Source organism: Corvus moneduloides, chromosome 14, assembly GCF_009650955.1.
Source record: "Corvus moneduloides isolate bCorMon1 chromosome 14, bCorMon1.pri, whole genome shotgun sequence".
Taxonomy (NCBI): Eukaryota; Metazoa; Chordata; class Aves; order Passeriformes; family Corvidae; genus Corvus; species Corvus moneduloides.
This window is the reverse complement of record NC_045489.1, coordinates 371518-389469: the sequence shown is the minus strand read 5'-3', so window position 1 is coordinate 389469 and position 17952 is coordinate 371518. Positions and strand designations below refer to the sequence as shown.

General features: G+C 44.4%; 1 protein-coding gene and 1 long non-coding RNA gene across 2 annotated transcripts in view; both read right to left on the bottom strand.

Moving 5' to 3' along the window:
• Window positions 1-1654: 1654 nt before the first annotated feature.
• LOC116451053 lies at window positions 1655-11545 on the bottom strand. The gene is made up of 5 exons (XR_004243076.1): window positions 11229-11545; window positions 8998-9131; window positions 5066-5199; window positions 2531-2633; window positions 1655-1836 (listed from the first exon to the last, which is right to left on the bottom strand). It is a non-coding gene; the product is annotated as an uncharacterized LOC116451053 (long non-coding RNA).
• Window positions 11546-14159: 2614 nt separating this feature from the next.
• Window positions 14160-17952, bottom strand: part of ZIC3 (Zic family member 3) — a 63299-nt gene continuing 59506 nt past the window's right edge. The window contains exon 5 of the mRNA XM_032124175.1: window positions 14160-15695. The gene's annotated coding sequence lies outside the window, so the exon portion shown is untranslated. The remainder of the gene's footprint in view (window positions 15696-17952) is intronic.

The following is a 17952-nucleotide window of genomic DNA, read 5'->3' as shown; positions in this document are numbered from 1 at the left end:
TGGTCCCCAGGGGTGATGGCACCCTACTGCTCCTGGTCACAGGCCCAAGGGACAGAGCAGAGCTTCAGCTGCCACCTCCCAAAGGGATGCACAGCCACTTGGCACCAATGGAAGTGCTCACAAACACACATGTGCACAAAAGCAAACACTCTGTAGTTCTTAAATTAAATGGCTTCAAAATTTGTGGAAGAGCAAGAGAACCCTTCTGGGCTCCCTTCAAGGTATGGTATTATTTGAGTATATTTGGCTGAGTATATATTCTTTTGAGCAGGTGTCTTCTTTATGCACTAGGATTTTAGCTGTAGGAGCCAAAGGAGGATCCTGGAATTGTACTGAAGACATCTTTTCCTGCTTAATACAGCATCCCCAGAGAACAGAGAGCAGCTGAAGGCTGTCGAGGCTGAACCCAGCAGTGAGCCCTGCCCTCCTGGAGGCACAGGCTCCCTGGCACATCCCGAGGCGAGCACTGCAGTGCTCCCTCTGACACACATAATGGAGAGGAGCTTCACCTTTTACTGCTCTTCCACCGACAGCACAGAACAAGATGAAAGAGTTGGGTTTATTTTTACATTTTTATGACTTTTCCCACCCCTTTGCTACCATGCTGGTGGCATTTCCCACCCCCAGCACTGTGCCCTGGCTGACCCCACTGGGATGCCTATGCCCAGGAGGGAAGAGATACAGTTGCTATGGCAACACTACCTCCAAATTTTCTGGCCTCCATGCATGTAACATATTAACCTTATCATTTAATTGCCAGATGAATTTCAGGGTGGCACACAGGAAATTATTTTTAAGTAGATTTGCAGAGGAATCATTCTGACAGGCGGCATTTCTGCACATCACGGCTGTTCTCCTCATTACCCCGCCACCTGACCCACAGTGCAGAGAAAGGCCCTTTCTCCCTCCACCAGCCAAAATCCTCACAGGCAGTCTCTGCTAAAGCCTCCTGCTTTCCTCTGCCTTACAATCCCATCCAAAGCAGAGACTACCCTTTCTTTGTGGTCAATTGGAGGCACCATGCAGGGACAGGGTGGGCTCACACTGTCATCCAAGTCCAGCCAGGAGGAGCCTCTTACAGGATCACATCCCACATGAAATAAATCCCACGGCACACAGGGCCTGCCCTGCTTAGCCCAAGCGTGCTTCCTCAAAAATCTGTCGTTGCAGAGAGTTCTCACAACAGGCTGGCAAAGTAATAAACCAAATTCTCCTTCCTACACAAGGATGCCAAGGAAGGAGAGCTGGGACCTGCCCCCTTCAGCTCCCCATAAAGCAGCATAAAACCAGCCTCAGGAGCATCTCACCCCCTCCCACCAAAGCCACTGGTCAGAGCTACTGCCCAAAACCGCTGTGAGAGCAAGCAAACCACAGACCTCCTGTTGATCCCAAACCTCCTGAAGCACGTGACCCCACCAAAAACTTCTTGTTTTCAACATGCCTCCTCTGTATAGAGCTTCAGAGATTAAACACCTACCCAGACCCCAGGGAGTACTGTGCAGAATTCCTTGGGCTTGTGGACTATTAAACCTGAACATTTATTTTGTCGGCTCTGTAATTTTCTTGACCATTTGCAGGAGGGAGAATCAACCACTTAGCCTTTTTTTTTTTCACCTCAGCCACTTATTACGAGCACATGGGGGAAGGAGAGAAGTGGGAGGAATCTATTTTATTTGTTGACCACTTTAACTTGTTTATTCTAGAAAATAGCATCCAAATGCATTTTCCAAGAAAACAGCATGACACTACCTACGATCAGCAGCAGATATGGAGAGCTCTCTGCTCAAGAACTTTCCAGGGGCTCGCAGAATGACCAGCTTCTGCCAGGAAAGGAACCTGAACCAATATGAAAACAAGAATATGTGAGTTTATTCACAGTTACTATGACCAGTAACTCCTCATTGAACCATTAATATCTGCAAAGTTAATGCAGTGTTACATAAAAAAGCATTTCCATTCATTGCTTCTCAACATTCCCAATCTTGGAATTCAATTTATTGCTGAATGCTATTGTTGTATACATAAAAATCCACTTGTTCAACAAAAACTACCATTCAAGAAACAGAATTCACTTCTACCTTCCCATTAATGTCAACAGACAAGGCTGGGAATTCTCTATGAAAAATAAACATCTCAAGAGTGTTGAAGGTAGACAGGCCACACCAGCTTAGAATGTTCCAGGTGCAAAGGTGACTCTAAACAGCTCTCCTTGGACACTTCCAGTTTTATTCTGAAGGAAACAGAGGACCAAATGGCAGAAGATAAAATGTGTAAGCTGGTTAAATTTGGCTGCCTCTGTTTCCATTGTGTGTCCACCATCACAGTAGATATTTCCTACTTCTAGATGTTCTGGACAATAAATATTTACAGGAAGGCCATTAGGGCATGGCAAATCCTGACAGAAGGGTTGTATATCACCCCTCAGCCAGCAGCACCCCACAGGGGGATAGATTTAGCAGTACACAGGATGTGTGAGAGACCCTAAACAGGCAAGGGTGAATTCCCAATACTCAGGTCTGTTAAGTCATACCTGCTGTACAAATTGTCTTGGACACCAGCACAATGGCAAGGCAGCTGTGTGCACATCCCTCCTTCTCTGAAATCATGCTCAAAAGGGCATGAGACAGAAGCACCTGGAGTCAAGAGAAAAGCCCAAACTCACCAAGTAGGAACTAACTGTTCCAGCTACAAACCCCTCCTCAGATCCCTACATACAGCTCACAGACCAAACAGTATCACACAGCCTTCACTGGGCAGGGAAATTTAACAGTGAGCTGAATGTATATGGTAGAAATGCTGCAGAGAAATAGAGTGAATTTAACAATTCCCCATAAAAACAAAATCTTCCATCGTTCATACCCCAGATAAGAAGCTGCAGTTACTCAGCAGTAATAAAGGTGGAACAGAAGAAATGCAGCAGCCACGTCTGGGCTCCAGTCACTGTGAGCTGTGAAGCAAGCAGCAAGAAATGCAGCATTATGCTTCCAGATTCCATTTACACTGGTCATGGGTTGGGTGAGTGAGAGGAACCTGGGTAGGCTGATAGCCTGGCACCACCCATTTTACAAAAAGCGGAGCCTGAATGTGCAAACGAAGCGTAAGGACTACAGCTCCCTGCATTTGTTGTGCCCCAGCTTTCCCAGAGAGAATTAGCAGTAGAAAACGACCACTGTGCCTAACAACCCTCCCTGCTCTGTTTCTCCCTGTCTCTCATCTGTCACCACATCCTTCTACCTCGCCACCCAACCACTCCTAACACCTCTGGCTGTCTCTCGAGCTCATTTATACACCCTGCTGCTGTGCCCTCGCTTGGCAGCCTCTCTGCTGACTGCACTCAGAGCAAGCAGCTCTGCCATTCTTATGTTAGACACAGCTTGTGGGGGGTACTTGGCCTCCCCAGCCATGCACTTCCACCGACCCCAGCTCAGGAAGCCACTTGAGCATGACCAAGTGGAACCAGCTCATACCCAGAAGGGAACACAGGAGGGAGGGAAGGAAAGTGCCACGATTTCCATGGGGCACTTCCCTTCTGTGGGTCACTGCTGAGGCAGACACTATTCAGCAGAGCCCCCAGCAGGACTGGGGTCCTCCCGCCCACAAATCTGCACGGTCAAAATGTTCCAAACCCTTTGTTTCAAGTCTCTCTCACCCTTGGCCCCGTGCAGAGACATGATCATAATCCTCTTTCTCCACCACCCTTGTGCATCAGTGTTATGAGATCTCCCCTTCTACCACAAACCCACTCCAAGAAACATCCTTCCTGAAACCCACATGGCCCACAAGGAGAACTTCCTGGAGCTGACCCCAGAAAAAAACTTACTGCACTGAACACAGCTCTGCCTCCGTGCAGGGACTGCAGTTGTGATGTGTGCTCTTTCCTTGTGGTTATACCCACTAACCTGTTTGCCTGTTTTACAGCAGTCATATAATAGCCTGATCACCACAAGGGTTTTTCTGTAATACCCTCTAAATCCTCTTACACCTGCCTCCTGCTAAAATACTCCCTATCCATGCAGAGACACACACTCCCTCTGTCCAGTCTTATTGCTGTAGCCATTTGGACAAACAGACTTCAGCTACCTGCAAAATTAGAGAAATAGGCACTCCGTCCTGTTTTAAATAATGAAATATAGACTGCCCAAAACCCCCACGTTTGAATGACAGTTTGAACAGCACTCACTTCTTTCTCAGCCAGCCACTGCCTCCTCATCTGTAAAATGGGGCAATGGCACTTCTTGCATCTGAGCGACAGTGTTTGCAAACATTAAGAAACGACTCTGCAGAAGCCAAAAGGGAGTACTCTATTTGCATGCAAATTCATGTAAAAAATTAATCCTCACGTGATTCCAAAAACATGATGCATACAAATACATTACTGCAAGCCTAAGAAATTTAGCTTTAGAAATGCAGCCAACTGTTTTCTACACTGACTGGGGGGAGTAGGGGAGAATCTAACAATGCACCTTCCTTTATTTAACTGTTAACTCTTTATTCTAAATCTAATATTGGTCCTTAATTTTCCATCAGCGTTTTGACTGCAAGAAAGCAGGGGACAAACAGGAGTGGCAAAGACAATCCATTTATTTCATCCTTTCTTCACTCCTGGGGTCAGCTACTCCCTCTCTGAATCAGTGCTAGACCTGCTTGAATAGCTGAGAATGAACCTTCCACAAAGTGTGGATTTACTTTTACTAAATCCTCTAAGTATTAAAGCTCTTCACACCATTTGGTCTTGAAGTGATGCAAGAGCGAGGTGTGGACACCAGTGACAATAAAGCACCATCTGGCAAAGTGAACTCCAGGCAAACAATGACAAGCACAAGTGAAAAGAATTGCAATGATTTCCACAAACATGTGAAATACTATAAACTGTGTGACTTAGCAGCTTCCTCCTCCTCACAAGTAAATAAACATGTCTGCAGAAGGCTGTTTGGTTCTGTCTTTTATATGAGCTGAGAATACACAGAGACTACCCTATTTGCATTTTGCCTTTAAAAAAAATATATGCAGATTTGTGAGCAAGGGGGAAAAAAGGGCAAGAAAGAAAGAAAAAATAAGAACTAACCAGACTTCACTTTTTCTTGGTTCTTTACTGTCAGGGTGATGTACTGGAAGTCTTTATTTCTTTCAGCTTGGGCCCCTCAGTAGTTCATTCTCCTTCCAGCCTGTTCTCATGCCTTTCTTATCACCTGCTGAGGCCTTGATCATGGACAGAGCAGACAAGCAGCAGGGGACAATTAGAGAGGAGTTCAGACTTTGATCATTTGACCATATGTGAATACAACAGCTGACCACATGTTTTAAAAGACAACTAACTTAAAAGTATTAAAAAAAATCACAAAGCAGGCATAGATACTTAAATTTACATTTTAATTATCTTGCACAATGGTGCATTCAACTTTGCAGAATATTGAATTTTTCTTCCTAAATGTACACATGTACACATCTCCAAAAGGAAAATCAGCACTTTGCTGCTTCTCTGGAGTCTAAATAAGCATACTCTCACTAAAATAAATATTTGGATGATTTAAAACATAAACAAACATATCTATCTAGTAACCTGCAGTTTTTTACTGACAGAAAAATTCACAAATAATTTCTATCCTGCAGACAGCCCAATTTAAATAGAATAACACTGTATTACTTTACCTCTAAAAATACCATGTATTTAATAGTACACAGACATACGACCCTGCAGTACTTACACAAGTGATTTCTCTCCAGAACCTCTCTGTTAGCCTTTAAAACTTAATACAGAAATACAACACGATTTAAAAGCTCAGCTGTTGTAGGGACTTGGTTCTTATTGCTCATCTGCCCACTTTTTCTTTAAAAAAAATGGGAAAAAAAATCTTCATTTACTCAACTGTTCAATCTTTACTAAATCTTTACGTTATCAAAGCAAAGGGTCCAGTTGTGAGCAGTTTAACTGCAACCACCCGACCCCAAATACTTGAGAAAAATCATTGTTGGAAATTTTTGTATACAATGGAAGCATTATCATCATTTGTGAAGATACAACATCCACTTATCTTCTGCACCTACAAGATAATTAACATATTCATGAAATGGCTGTTTACTCTCGAATAGGAGGATAATAGAAAAATAACACTAATTGTTTTAGCGGCAGTTTGTTTAGGAGTTATCTGAGGCAACAAATGTTTCTTTTGTAGTTGTGGAAAGGCAAAAATGCTCCTTTCTGTAAACACTTCTGTCTTCAGCTTTCCTTTCTCCCTGAAATTTGAATGCTACCAAGGAAAAACTGTGGAATCAGTGAAAGGAGAAGGATTTAAAAATTAAATTGTAGTTAGTTTTCTTTGGATAGCAATTGTTTGCATATTTTTATTACAATGGAAACCACGGAGTATAACAACATTTTGGAAACTGATGTGTTTTGCAGAGTACAAGAAGGGCTGTACCACATGCTGACTGAACAAAACAATGGTACTAATGGGGCATGAAGGGTGTGTACAAAATATTTTAAGAGGCTCAGGCTATTCCAACACACAGTCTTATTTTTTGCTTCTCTGACTGGACTATAAAATGTCTCCTTGTTGGCCCAAGCCTGCCCCTAATGAGGACAGAGGGCTGAGTGCTGGCAGCAGGTCGGCCTGTGCCTCGCCGCCGCAGCCGGGCAGCCGCAGTGACCCACCCGTGCGCAGGGCTGGCGGCTCAGCCACGGGGCCACGTGCTGGCTTTGCTGCCAAAGCCCTGCTCGGCCACGCTCAGGCTGACCCCAAAACATCCCCAGCTTCCTCCGTGTTCTGCAGCGTGTCCCACCCAGCTGCCCAGCGAGCAAGGACTCAAGGTGGCCTCAAAAGCTGCCAAGGCCACTGCAGCCACCAGCATCTTTCACCTGCTCTTGGCTCCACCTAGCCTAACCCTGCGAGCCCCACAGGCCACCTCAACCACAGCAAGGGGACAGCCATTTCAACAACGCGTTGTGTCTCCTCGCTGGGATTCAGAGCCAGAAGAGAAGGAGCACAGCATGCAGCTGGAAGATGGGAGTCAGCTCAGAGAATGGAAAAGGAAACCTCTCCAAGCCTGGCAGCTTATCAAAAGGAAAAAATAATCAGTGTGGTGTTTGTCTGCAGCCCACTGAACCTTTGTTGCTTAAAATATTAGAGGATATTAAAGCTAATCAAATATGAGTTATCAGCAAATTTGCCACTTGCTTTTCAGCCTGATGCTGAGAGGTGAGTGGCAAAGGGTTTCTGGGCTTTCCCAAGTTACCCTGGAAAGAATTTGGGTTTGTTTTTAAAACCGAAGTTCACCTCCTCAGCACCATACAATAGCTTCAGCACTCCAAAGCAATTGTTCTCACTGAGAATCTTCCTGCACCTAAGGGCTCTCCGTAATAAAATATGGATGCAGTATTAATTAAATATAGATGCAATTTCCTCCTCCTTTCTCTCCTTAGCTGCTATCAAGAACATTAGTGCAGGCGCCTAAGGAAAGCCTCGCTAACCGAGAACAGCTGCCACACTAATTAGGCACCGTGGTCTATCAGCCAGGCACAGGCCCAGGAACAGCCACCTGACTTCTCCCCTCACAATTCCCACACACTGGCTCTGGGCATGTGGCTCCAGCTCAGCTTTGCACTCCCTCAGCTTTAGGCACGGGAGAAGACACCACTGACTGAAAAGAATGGGGTTACCACTGACCCCCAGCGGGTTTTGGTTGAGCTCCCTAAATGCAACAAGCATTGTCTCTGTGCTGAAGACACTGCTAATGGGTCATGTTTGCAAAGCATTTGGAGATATGCTTGGCAGCATTGCCATCTTTGGGAAAGGCTAAGGGAAAGCCACTGCCACGGAACAGTGTGGCCGTGTATCAGCTGCCAAAAATTCCTACCCCAGCAGACAGTCTGCCCAGAGTGCTCCAGCTAAACAAAGCAAATCCTGAGCTGATGGCTGCGCTTTAGACTGCTGGGCCCATCCCCACCTTGAAGCCACTGAAAAGAGGGGACCAACCCCCCCTCCAAGAACAGTAAACCCAGTGAGCAAGAGCAAAGGACCCTGCCACTAAAAGAGCCTTTGCTTTCACTGTCAGACTAAGAGGACTCCAACCTCCCTCCCCCATCCTGGCTGGGCAACTTGACAGAAGCTTTGCATCTGAAGTTGTATCACTGGGACAAAAATATTTAAAACAAGACTGAAGAATGAAGAGGCCAAAACAAGGACAGGGCATGACTATGACCTCATATTGCACTGACTGCAAGGCTCACATATGAGTGGGGAGACCCATCTTCTCAGTGCTGCACTGTGGCTTATGAACCATTTCTTGTGATGCCATTTTCTGTACCATGTGAGAGCAGCCTTCCTCCATCCCTGCCACCACCTGCTCCCAGTTTAGCCAATTACCATTTAATGTCCTCCATCTGTACAATAGGAGCACTGGTACTTCCTGACCTCACAGGTATGCGTGTGTGTCTGCATGTGTGAAGATAAATATATTAAAGATTGGGAGGCATTCAGGCCCTGGGCCAATGGGAGCTATATAAGTGCCAAAGAGACTAAGACAGATGAGGGCCATATAAATAGATGGCTGGGGAGCTGCACCCCTGAGGCTACAGACAGGAAAGGGGCAGAGGCAGAAACAAACCGTGGGAAAGAGCCCTGTTTGAAGTCTCTGACAGAGCCCCCGAGTGCCAAGGGAACACGGAACAAACCCCTGCTCCTCACACCGTGAGCTGTGCTGACACCCCTGCCATCAGGAGGCATCCCACGGAGGAAGAGGAAGGGCTGTCAAAATAAGCCCAGCTTTAGATCAACAGCTGATAAGGGAGCCTGGTCACATGCAGGAGGCCCTGCCATGGCTTCTGGAGAGGTGCCAGTGGTGTAAAATGGACTTGGCTCCCACCACAGACAGGTCCTGGGCTCTCCTGGCACTACCCCCAGCTCTTGATGCAGACAGTTCAAGCAAGGAAGCAAGCAGAGGTGTCCCCACTCAGTCCATGACACAAGGACAGTCACCAGGAGCGGATCCATCCCCTACCTGCCTCTGCATCCCCAAAACTGGGTGGACTTCAGTCTCCAGCTCTGTCAATCCTGCTGCGAAATGCACTTTATAAAGTGTCATAAATCATAAAACGCATCTCCTCCTCAGATCCACTGCCTCTTCTGCAGCTACTGCGGAGGAAAAAAGGCAGCTGGGAGAAATCTGGCCCACAAAGGTTCAAAAAAGACTGCACACAGCGCCTTACTGGCAAAGAAAGAAAAAAGAACAGAGGAAAGGTAGAGACTGTAAGAGGTTAGAGGGAAAAGCAGCAATATCCTTTGAGAGCTCCCTGAGCTTTTCTGCCTGGTAAGCTTTGGGGATCTCTCTCAGCTTTCAAGAAGACAGCAGCAGCATTTTTCAGGGGAAAAAAACCCATAACATCGAAGGGACACAGATCCTAATCATCAATATAGTTATAAAGGAAATCTGATGGTGATTTTGCCACAGTGGGTCTGCAAAGCATCTCCCATGCCTCCAGCTGATTAAGCAAGAGGAGAGATTGACAGGATCTGCTCTCCACTGGTACACCCATACACTGCTAAAGCAACACCTCCTCTTGGCTTTATTATTTAGCATTTATTAAGGCAGTACCCAGAGGCCCTCCCAGATCCTCAATAATTTACAAAACACACAGATAGTTCCACCCCCAAAGATATTTAAAGGCAAACCACAGAGCATAGCAAGGGAGAGGAAACAGACAGAGGGGTAGGAATAGAAAATACCTCTTTAAATTTGGAGCAGCCAAGAGCAGAGTCACAGAGCTGATTAAAGGACGTGGAGATGCATTTTAGTGAGAGAACTCTCTCTAATTAGCTCATCAAAGCCTAGGTTCATGCACACCTCTGTGGGAACCAAACTGTGATAACAGTTTCCCAGTCTAGCAAAGGCCTAACAGAAACTAAAGTTAAACATGGGCTGACTGGGCTACAAGTCGTTCACCACAGGTGACAGCGATGCAGATCCATCACTACAGTTTTTTAATGAAGACAAAGCAGATTGTTTGGAAAAGCACCCTTACTCAAACAAATTCACTCATTTCAGGAAAATCCTGTTGCCTGTTTGGGAAAGGTGATCACAATAGAATTAAACACAGCTTTCCCTGCATTACAAGGATTAATCAAATTGAAAAGTATTTAACAGTGGAGTAAAGGATCACAAAAAAAAGTAGTAGAATGCAGCAAGAATACATATTTGCTCCTGTTTATTTCATAGGGAGAAGGAAGAGATTTGTATATCTCTCCAGAGTCTTAAACTGCTCTAAGATAAAAACGAAGTTCTTCAAATATTCCATACAAACAGACTGCAATATACTGATGTTTAGTTTTTGCCTGGGGCTTAGAAAAGTTCCCAGCTCTGCCATTCTCCATAAGTCTTCAATTTAACCACTCCCTCCACTCTCAAAAAAAAAAAAAAAAAAAGAAAAGGAAAGAGATCTGAAGTCACTGAAATTGATATGGATGCAAAGCAGAGAAAGCTTTTTCTAGGGGAATTAATCTTCCCTTTTGCTCGTCTCCAAGAGGCTGATGCAGCAAAGCCAAAATCCCCAGACATCCACACAGGATGATGGAGTAGTTTAGGAACCAGATAAGCCAGAATTTTTGCCTGCAGATGCTGCTTGCAGGGACTCAAGGGTATCAGCTCTCAGTTCTATCCAAAATCTATCAAAACTACCATTAACATGCAAGTCCAGGGCAACTGAAGTTTTAAACCATTTGACAGTATGACCAAATCTCACATACTCAAAAATCACCATGAGTTTCCTGAAAACTACATCCAGCTGTAATCTGGCTCCAAACTTTCACGCTGGGTTTTTTTTTTGGTTGGTTTTTTTTGGGGGGGTTTTTTGGTTGTTGGTGTTTGTTCTTTGTTTTGTTTTTAACTTTTGGAAGAACACTAAAGCACATAAAAGTCTCTAAAAAACTGACTTGTGGGGAAGGGAAAAAAAAAAGTCAGTGCATTACAAAAATTATAACCCCAACATCCACCTGGAGATGCTGAACTGCCGGGGATGATTTATGATTTCAGGTGGTGGCACAGGACTTTATCCAAGTACTTCCACCACACTGACCAAATCATGACTGATCATTTTTAGGGAAGGTTTTAAACACACCATGGGTCTTTCACGGTCTTTACCTCACTTCTATTCCCATATTAAATCTTTTACTGGGCTGCAATGCTAAAGAAACAAAACCAGAGTGAGGGCCCTATTTTCATGCATCATACTTAACTGTTTCTCCCGCAGTCATAAATACAGCTAAAATCTGTTGCACTCCTGTTATTGCCAGCATTTCTGCAATGCAAAAATCACCTGAGGTAAAAGAAAAAACACAGTAGCAAAATCAGCAGCTAACATTACTTTTTAAAACATAATAAATATTTCACCCAGACTTAGCCAAAAAAGATTTAGCCAAAAGAAAAAAAAAAACACCACACAGTTGCTTAAGCCTCAGGAGACATTTATGCTGTTAAAACAATGCCTTCACTGCCTAGAGAATCATAGAATGGTTTGGGTTGGAAAGGACCTTAAAGATCATCTAGTGCCAAGTCCCTGCCAGGGCAGGGACACTTCCCACTATCCCAGGTTACTCCAAGCCCCGCCCAACCTGGCCCTGGACACTTCCAGGGATGGGGCAGCCACAGCTGCTCTGGGCAACCTGTGCCAGGGCCTCCCCACCCTCACAGGGAAGAATTTCTTCCTAATATCTAATCTAAATATACCCTTCCAGCTTAAATCCACTAAGCACTAAGCTTTTGCAAAGAGAAAGGACTGCCAGCTAGAGAGGAGCCCTTTGACAAACAAACCAGTCCAGGGCACCAACTGGAAAGGCTTTAGTAGTTTAAGAGAGAAGGACACTCGACCCTTTTGGAGCTGGTCTTTCATTACTTATGTTAAAAGTGAGAATCCAGTGTGCTGGGAGAGCCCCACCCCAGATCTAATGCTGACATTTCTGCTCTGCAGGATTTTGCTTAACTACATCTGCACCTCCTTGAATGTAGTGACACAGCAAACCAGAGGCTGCCATCACTGGACTAAACCTTTTTGCTTTCTGTCCCATGGAAGGGACCACTGAAGAAAACATCTCTTGCCCTCTTGTTATAGTGGGATGTGATTCAGTAGCTCTTAATTGGTTCAGCTTTTCTCTCCCCTCAAGTCCAGGAAGGCCATGACCATTGGAAATCACCCCCAGCACTGTCTGCACTCTCCACACAACACCCAGACTGAAGGCAAGCAGTGCTAAAGACACACAGGGCATTCTGGCACACTGCAGCTGCATCCTGAGGCAGCCACACTGAGTCAAGGGCTGGTCCAGCTAATTCAGCTGGTCCCCGATCGAGACGTGGGCTCACACAGAGCTCATTTCCCTTTGTTTGTCCTCCCAGGCCCAACAGCAGCACACAATGAAAGGGCACATCCCCAACAGGGTCAAGTGAGCCAAGACAATAAGGAGAATGAGACAAACAGAGATTTCCCCTTTGTGGCATTACTCTTGATTTTTCAAGCATCCACAGTTACAGGAAAATTACTATAAATTTGAGGAGAAATTGAAACTTGGCTCTTTTCCCTATGTTTGCATTTTAAAAAGAGAGGGGGAAGAAAGAGAGAGGAACAAAAACCTCACTTTTTGCTATTTGTTTTTTGCCGGTTTCATACTTTAGAAACCTAAACTAAAAATAAGAGGACTAATAGGAGTTGTCAGACTTCCACCATCCTGTGTCTCTGGCTCCTCCGAGCGACACTCTGACAAGAAACTTCTGGTATTGTCCAAAGGAAATATCAAGGCAGAAGTTGAAAACACAGCTGAATCTGAGAGAACTGGAAACTTATCACAGCAGTAGATGTCTGACAGCAGAGATCCCACTCCAGGTGACCAGATGCCTGCGCCGGAGTGTCCCCACAGCCAGAGCAGGGAGAGGCTTTCTGTGGCCCAGCCGCCGCTAGAGGAGGTCAGAGTGCCACAGAGAGAAGGGACGACGCTTCTCAAAGCTTTGGGAGAGAAATTACAGACTAAACTATCACAAATAGACTTCGCACTCCCTTCTTCCCATTTATATTTTTGTAACTGAGAAGTCTCCTCAATTTTAATGAGATTCAGTAGGAGCTGGGGGAAATGACATGACACAGACACACCCAAGGTGTCTCCAAATTTTATTTAAAACCCAAGGGATCCCAAACCCATAGACATCACTTCTAGCCATCACTAACGATGCTAAATCGTGATGATTCAGAGAATTTCAGCTGCAGAAATCAAGCGGCTGCAAGACAGAGTTACCTATTTTTGTTTTTAAACAGAAGCTGGAAGTTTCCATCCCTTCTATTCCTTTTTATAATCTCCACAGAAAGACTTCAAAACATGAGCTGAATAGAAAATAAAAGTTGACAAACCAAGACAGCAGGACAGCCTTCAAAAGGACTCCAATTTAAATATAAAATATAATCTTCCCATTTTTAAGACCATCTCATCATTTTGGGTGGACCCAATTGCTAATTTTCAAGGGTATGAGACTGCTTATTTTGTGGGCAAGTTTCTGGCTTTGGCAAAACAGACAAAAAGCTATCATTTGAAAAGATAGCAAGACTGCAGACCTCAGCCAATTTCAGGCTGTGGCTGCAGTTTCAGAGCCATGACTTGTTTACCTATCGAGCATTCTCAGATCCTTAAAGGAGCAGAATGGTTTCTAAAGGCTTCAAGCCTACCTCTCTGAGCAGTACATTTGACTGTATCCCACTTCGTATGGTGATATTCTGGAATTCCAGCTCCTAGCCATGCTTTGAGCATGGCAGAATCCAAGCTCCCATCATCCTGAACGACTCAAAGGCACAAGGCTCACCATTGCTGCAGCGTGGAGCTCTCCTGCGAGGACAACTGATGGTCTCATTCTCTGCAGGAGATGCTTGGATGGAGTTCCTGAATAAGGACTACTGCAAGATGCACATCACAAAAACAGCTAGTCCTGGAGCTCTGCTGCAATCCCCAAAAAGGGAAAATTCCCATGGTAATGCCTTAAGAATTCAGCTGGAGAGAATGGGAGAACATGCATTATTAAGTAACTGTCAACAGCATGAGCAGGCACTATCCATTATGCCAATTCCAAGTCTCATTATTTATGTCTGCACACAAGACACACACACATCCAAACACACACAGAGGCATATATACATTTAGGGAGAACAGATTTTACTTTTTGGCATTGCAATTCCTTCCACAATATTTTTCCACTTAGGAAACTCATATATGATCTCTCTATTCCTCTTACAGAACAAGTTCTCTGTTTTAAACAAAGAACAAACAAACAAAGTCTCTCAGTTGTGAAAGCAAATGTATCAACTCCAGCCCACAGTATTAGACTGAAATTTCAGCAAAAAGCAAACAATATAGACTTATTCTGATATATAGTCTACCACAGGCACTATGCTGGGGCACTAAACAAAAAAAAAAACAAAAAAAACCCCAAATCATTGATAAGACAAAAAAAAAACTTTTCAAAGCACTGAATTTAAAAATCGTCTCAGAGAATAAGTTCTTCCCCAGCCTCCAGAGTGTTTTCGCACCTGCAATATCAATCACAGCAGCCAGAACTCAAGAATTAGGATGTAGCACAGCACTGCTCTGGAACATGGCATTTTAACACAATGGTGCTGTTTCTGAGCTTAAAATAAACAGTACTACTTAACTGTAAAATAAACTCTACAGGCTCTTCCAAATAGCTCCATCAACTTGGATTAAATAGCATAAATTTCATGTGGCAAGAGGTACACCATATTCAGTGCTGAACTTAGCTATTTTAAAAATTAATTAGGCAATTATACACATGGGGAAACTGTTCTAGTAATTTAGCTGCTTAATCAAATCCCAGGTACCAAATTATGGACCTGATCCTGCAGTTCTTATTCAAGTCAAACTCCTATTGATGTCAGTGGGAGTTTTGCCTAATTAAAGATCAGGACATACACATGTGCAAGCCTGCTTTTAAACGATGGCTTTGAATTTAGTCTTAGGAATATGAATATGGCTCTGAATCCCAAATCATTGCCTACAAGTTTCTCACGTGAGACTTTGGGTATATTAATATATATTTTTCCTAAGTCTGGCTCAAATTAACTTCTAGGTAAAGTCTGGAGATTTAGCTAAAGAGTCTTACAAGGCCCAATGGCAAACTGACCTAGTTTTGCAATTTTTTTTTAGAACCAATTAAATACTGCTACAAAACAAGGAGCAGGTTGTAAAAATATCACCTACGAATCACACTTAGCTGCAGGAGCTGGGTTTGTGTTATTGTTCGGATCAGTGCAGTCCTCACAAGGTTTCTCCAAGGGGTCAGCTGAGTATGTTCCCAAAAGGGCCTGCCCCAAAAAAGGGTTCTGGCTGGTATGCCCAAGTCTGTGCTGAACAAGCTGCAACTCGAGTAAGCGAGGAGGAGTATGTGGGGTGGGGGAGGAAGAACAGTGTCCTGCCTCATGCTCTTCAGCCCAACCACCAAAGAAGCCCTTGTGGGGTGCACTTCAGGCAGGAGCAGACTGGGCTCACGGGGGTGTGCAAGAGAACTGTCTTCACCCCTGGCTGCTCATCCTGACGTTGGTCCTGACTGTATCAGACCTGATGCCTTCGGAGCGGCTGCACTGACATACTCTGCTGATCTTGCCTCTTCAGATGCCTTGGTGATGTGTCAAGGGGCACACACTGAAGCATCACAGGCTAGGAAAAGGTAAACCAAAGTCAGTCAACAAGCAAGAAATCTGGTGGAGCAGAAGATTACTAAACACTGACAGTTGCCTGGTTAGTATTAGATTCTTAAAGGGAAATGTGTGTCTGTCAAAAAAACATGGGAGTGGGCATATACCCTAGATCCCTTCTGCTCAATGGCAAGGAAGAGCAGCAAAACTCTTTTTCTTTTAAGCAAAATAGGAACAACACTTTTCAGTGAGCACTGGGTTGTCTGTGCACTTGCTAAGTTATGCCCTCAAAGCAGGAAGGACAAGACCTTGTGTGTGTCTGAAGATAGAGGGAAATCACAATTCTGTCTAATACACTGGAGCAATTGACCATGAAAAGGTTACATGTTAGGAAATAATTATCTCTAGACACAGCTACTGACAAGGTCAGTGTCCACAAGGATTATTTCCTGCTCACCCAGTGCCTGCTGCCTGGAAGGGAGGTGGGTCTCCCGATGCTCCCAGCCCCACATTCCACTGATGCTAATGGCACTTGTGCACCGAGTGGCCCAGCAGCTGAAGCAGATAACCAGGAGTGAAGGGGTTAAGTGCCTGTCACAATAGAAGCCTCTGGGGGCACTTGACCTTTTCACATTTTTTATTCAGGAATGAGCATTTTGTGCCTGTTGGAGGAAGTTCATCTACATTTGTCCTCATTCTTCACCCTGTTTGTGTATTGTCCCTTCCCTTCACTCAGTGCCCCAGTGTCCCATTAAGTACCAAGCAACCTCTGTTGATGAATATGAATTTAGAGCAAAAATAGAGGGGACACAAACACTGCACATTGATCAAGTGACTTACAAGGAATTTAAACATATTCAGGGCATATGTTTCTGCCAAATAGCTTCCTACACATATAATACTCACCTGTCAGTACTGTGGTGTGAAGAGGAAGAAAATCACAGACAGTGAACAGAAACATTATGCTAGCTGGAGCAACAGTCTGATAAGAGCATTAAAGATGTTTAAATACTAAAAAAAAAGACTAAATCACAGCATTGACTTTCACATGCTAAAGAATGTGCCACAAGAGAAGGCACAGTGATACCTGCCCTTGGTCTTTCATTCAGCAATTAGACTGTGAACTCCTCTGTTCCAAGAGGGAGGGTCTGCAAACCTCTCTGGCTGCAAATCAGTCAAGGAGGATAAATCCAGAATGAGTTTGTCATCATCTGTTTCATTTAGAGGCAGACACTCTAAAAAGGTGCAAGCAAAATCCAAGACCTTGATCCTGCTGGGATCAAGGAGAGTTTTGCATTGGCTTAAATAAGAGCGGGCTCTAGTCTTAGAGCACGTGTGTCCAATTTGTTAATGTTTTGGGTTCAAATAAAAAACAAATCTCATGTCTTCCCTGCATGGGAGTTTCAACCACATTCTTCCACTGGGGGAGAGCATCAGGGCTTAGACAAGAAAGAGTTTCTGAATGATCTAAGTGAATGGTCCTGAGGAGACTGGCATTACTGTGAGCTTTGAACACAACTACAGAGGGTCTTTTATAGATGTACTCCAGAGGGGAGATCCTTAGATGGGTCCTTTAATGCCTACCCCCATATGCAATCCAGATGAAATTCTTTATCAGATGGGGCCCGGATCTTGCTCCCATTAAAAGTTCTGCCACTGAATTCAGTGGGAGCAGATCTACTTGTTTTAGATGCTTATGCAGCTTCCCTTACCTCAGTGCCTCAAAATAATTACCCTTCATTCTTTTGAGTCTGGGGAATACTATTTGCTCCACTTTGCATACAGAGCACAGCCAGACCAGGCGACATAGTCATGTGTCATATGCATATCCAGGTCAGGAAAGGGCCTTAACTCCAAGTATCCCAAACCTTAGACCAAAGTACTACTCCACACCTTGTCACCACCATGAAACTCCTTTCTCAAGTAGAGACACAGAAGTCAGATGAGAGCAGGCAGCTTCCTTCTCTTGTTTGGAAAAGGAGGATCAAAGCCACGTGAGAAAACAATATTCAAGTATCTCTCACTTCTTTCTTCAAATAAGTTTTTCCAACTTGTCTTCTGCCACTGGTCTTCCTCAGCCACTACTGGATGAACAGGAGTCAGCCCTTGGCTGCTGAACTATGCTGCACTTCTAGAAAACATCCTTCACAACTTGTACATCTCCACTGGCTGCTTTCTAGGATGTAGCAGCCCACCCCAAGATAAAAGCAGTGCTCCAATAAACCAGTAGATATAAAACCAGCACTCTAGCAAAATGTCTGTGACCTTCAGCCACTGTC